This window comes from Poecilia formosa, unplaced genomic scaffold (genome assembly GCF_000485575.1).
Source record: "Poecilia formosa unplaced genomic scaffold, Poecilia_formosa-5.1.2 Scaffold516, whole genome shotgun sequence".
NCBI lineage: Eukaryota > Metazoa > Chordata > Actinopteri > Cyprinodontiformes > Poeciliidae > Poecilia > Poecilia formosa.
This window is the reverse complement of record NW_006800455.1, coordinates 21727-26108: the sequence shown is the minus strand read 5'-3', so window position 1 is coordinate 26108 and position 4382 is coordinate 21727. Positions and strand designations below refer to the sequence as shown.

The window sequence follows — 4382 nt, the reverse complement described above, 5'->3', positions numbered from 1 at the left end:
AAATAAAATGCGTTATTATTATAATTATGAAAACACGGCGCACCCTTCATTTCCTTATTATTGTTTATTGTAGATTGTTTGTTACTAATGTAATTTTAACATCCGAAAAAAAGATTTAATAAAGATAAAAAAGCGGACATACCACGTGACTGACATACCACGTGACTGACATACCACGTGACTGACATACCACGTGACTGACATACCACGTGACTGACATACCACGTCACTAACATAACGTAACACGTGGTATGTCATTTCCTAATTAGTAATTAATTTTAAATGTTAAAAGTGTTTTTGGGTGTTTTGAAAGGCGTTGTGAAATAAAATGCGTTATTATTATTATAATTATTAAAACACGGCTGGTACAGGAAATGGTGTCACTGGCGCCCCCTTCATTTCCGGAATGTAATAGTCCAATTTCCATATAAGGTATGAGACTGACAGTGGTCCGTCACCGCCCCTTTCCGCAGGCTGCAGCGAAGTGTACTTGTCTATACCAGCTAAGTCCTCCTCTCTAGTAACTGACAGTTCTGCCATGTTGTAGTTCTGATATGCTGCTCAGGCCTCTCTTTTAACTAAGTCTTTGCTATAGATAGAACTACAGTTATGGCCTATTTGTAGTCCTAAGCAGCAGCTCTCCCCTGCTCTGTGTTCTGTTGCTATGGTAATAATTAATACCCTGCACTTGTTGGTGGCAGAGATTTCTCAGTTTAAGCCAGCCTGTTTCTCACAAAAAAGCACTTCAAACAACACCTTCCCGTTCAGGAACCATGACACGTATTCGAAAACCGTTTGAAGCGTATGAGAGGGCTATTTGTCGTCTCTGAGATTCCAGCAATTCATATCTCTACCTCACTCACAGTATTAACAGCGATGAGAGAAAGATGATGTGTGCTGAGGTCAGACATTTTTCAGAAATATATGGAAAAACATGGATCTCAGAGTGTTTGTCCTGTCGCACGACATCGGTCGGAAGCACCTGGACAGAAAACCATAAGCCCTAGGGAAATTTTGAAAACATTTTACCAGAGCAGACATGCGTATCTATGTCATGACCGACTTTTAGGCATATCGGGCGATATTTGTGGGCGTGAGGGCGAGTTAGAAATTATCTTGCGGTCAGAAATCCACTCTCTCCCACACTCTAGCGGAGCGTCCCTCACACTCTTAACTTTTTGAAAAAAATCGAAAACTTTGGGTCGCTTGGAGACGAAATGTGGAGAAACCGTAATTCGTATCGACGTACCGTCTTTACTTTAGAAGAGATCACGGATGTATCTACAAACTGAAATTTGAATGGAATTTCTACGTCAAATCATGAGGACACAGAGATTCTTCAAAAATAGTTTTTTTTTTTTCGGATTTTCCATTGCCTCACTCCATTGACTTGAATAGGGTTTTTGGGGGTCTTTTTTCACAATTTACGTTGCCATGTTAACCCCGAATCCCACCAAAAGTAATAGTTCCCCTTACAGCATCGAGCCGCAAGTTTTGATACCACATTTGTGGGGGTGCACGCAGCAGTACGAGCCGCATTAACGGTGACGTAAGAAAAATAAAAAGATGTGGAGAAACCGTAATTCGTATCGACGAATTACGGAACTGTGTTCGCACACGAACCATGTGCTATAGGTTCTACATTAGGTGTAGAACCTATAGAACAACACCTATTGTTCTATAGGTTCTAGACCTATAGAACAATGGCTGTGTCCGAATTCAGGGTCTGCATCCTTCGAAGGACTGGTCTACGTAGGACGGGTCCTTCAAAGGCCGGGAATAAACTAAGACCGGAAGAAAAATATCTGTGGATTCGGACAGGTCTAGCCTTCACCGCCCCACCTCAGCGTAACTCATGTTGCCAAGCAACCGTGACAGCGCGAAGCAGAGAGCGAAGAAGAAGAAAAAACAACGGAGCCGAAGTTTGTTTTTCAGTCATGTATTACTGATTTCTATATTATTCTTCACTTTTTATAGTAAAGGATGTTCCATATTAAAAAGGAAATCTCTTAGTTTGATTCTAAAATGTTCAAATGTGTACTGTACTTTTCTACAAGGAATACAAATTATTCATTTACAAATATAATACTTTCCACATCGCAGATAGGACATTACGGTTAAATAAACCTATTATGTTTGAAGGCTTAACTTTAATTAATCAATCAAACCGATGTGCTCTGCTTTGAAATACTTTATAAACCAAACATTTTCAACCAGTCCTGTCTGAATAATATCGGTGTTTAACTCCCACTCAATGGGGAAAGCTAGCAGGAGTTTTTATAACAATATGCCAGGAGTAAGGTGTTTTCTCTCGGTATACCGAACCTGGAGTGCCCGGCCAGCTGACAGCTGGCAGGAAGCTGGCTGTTAACGCAGTGGTAGCAGACAGGTCCGAAAATGTCAGAGCAATATTGCAATTAGGTGATGTATTGATGAACCGAGCAGATATTTGAGATTTACACACTTACATTCTCGCCTAAAAATGTTGTACCAAATCACGTTGTGTCATTTAAAGTGTTATAAAGCTAAATAATTTGTTGCTATTCCCCGCCATTGACATTCTGACTGAACGCCCAGTTGGAACCCGCAATGAATTATGGGATATCGTGGGCCGTGAAGGATACACCGGACCCATCCTTCAAATCTGGGGAAATGAAGGACGCATTTGAAGGAGTCTTTGAATTCGGACAGGCCTTGTCGCCACGCTGTGACGTAATCGGCCTACAAATCCGTCCTTTGAAGAATGCAGACCCTGAATTCGGACACACCCAATAGGTGTAGAACCTATTGTTCTATTAGGTGTAGAACAATAGGTGCCTGCCATGCAATGCATGGAGGCAGTGACTGACTTGTGATTCAAATGCATATGGGAATGCCTATGGAGAGCCATTTCAGCCAAAATTAAATAAATAAATGGGTGAAATAAATAAAAAAAGAGTAAAATAAATCAATAAATGAAGAAAATGAGTAAATTAAATAAAAAAGTAGTTACAGAAATAATTTAGCTTTTTCATTAACCCAATTTTTCATTAATTTATTTTTCAGATTATCAATTTCTCTTTTTCATTTATCTATTTTTCATTTATCCCTTTATCCACTTAACCATTCTTCATTAATCTATTTTTTAATTTAATCACTTTTCAATTTCCCTTTTTCATTAATCCAATTTTTCATTTATCTATTTTTCATTTGTCCATTTTTCATTTATCCCTTTATTTACCCATTTTTCACTAATCTATTTTTAATTTAACCATTTTTCAATTTCCTTGTTCCATTAACCTAATTTTCTATTTCCCAGTTTCATTAATCCCTTTTTTATTTACCCATTTTTTCTTTTATCTATTTTTCATTTAACGTTTGAAAATTTTTTAATTTTCCCATTTTCCAATTTCCATTATTCATTTAGTATTTCCTTATTTTCTTATTTATCACATTCTATTTTCCCCACAAAACTCGGAAAAAGGGGGAAAAGATTAAATGCAAATGAGGAGAGGCACGTAATCAGGCTACAACTTCCCCAATGGGCTCTTTGCACCTACGGTGTTGACGTCACATCTCCAGGAGCTAATGCGGCTCACTTGCTTCCGCTTTGAGTTACCATGACTGCTAGAAACGACTAAGTCCTATTTTTGATGCAAAAAAGCAATACTATGAACATTGTTGTCTTACTAATATAATGGGCTTTTAAGTTTTCATTAATTTCCAAGCGATCCTGAATTAAGAAGATGGCTTGTAAATACCAGATGAAGCTAACACCGCACAGCAAAGTTTGCAGCCTTCACTTCACTCCGGATCAGCCTAAAACTACCGGGGATACGGATGGTAAATAAAGGAGCCTCCATGAGTTATTTCCATTTTATCACTTCTATATTCAGCCTGAAAGAGCGCGTTTATGGGAACGAGAGAGCAGACCAGAGCCAGACAGCCGAGCAACTGATCCGCCTGTAGATACTGCTGTAAACACCGTCCTATCTGAGCTCTTCACAAGAAACATGCAAAGGTAATAAAACGAAATAACACGGAGACATGAAGCAACACGGTCATATTTTTCTAAAAGCAGCAACTTTGAACCTGAACAGCTGAACCAGACCTCGGACCCCAGAGGTGCGCTCCTGTCAAGCTATGAGGCTTGTTGAGCTCCGTCAGGCTTCGGAAGCTAAAAGCCCGAACCGTAACCTCCCCGTTAGTCTGTGACACTAACGACAATAAACTTGAAAATAAGATAAAGACATTGTCCGTTAGAATGTTTAGATACTTAAATAGCACATTTTACAAGAACAATGTCGGAGAATATTGCCTACTAGCATAAGCTAATGTTAATGTTAGCCACAAAGTTTAAGTAAAACTCACCCGAAAAAAACCCCGAACCGTAACCTCCCCGT

The 4382-nt window shown here is 39.1% G+C and overlaps 1 long non-coding RNA gene across 1 annotated transcript in view; it reads right to left on the bottom strand.

The window, feature by feature from the left end:
• Positions 1 to 492: 492 nt before the first annotated feature.
• Positions 493 to 4382, bottom strand: part of LOC107834078 (uncharacterized) — a 23627-nt gene continuing 19737 nt past the window's right edge. The window contains exon 3 of the long non-coding RNA XR_001659862.1: positions 493 to 644. This is a non-coding gene — a long non-coding RNA (uncharacterized LOC107834078). The remainder of the gene's footprint in view (positions 645 to 4382) is intronic.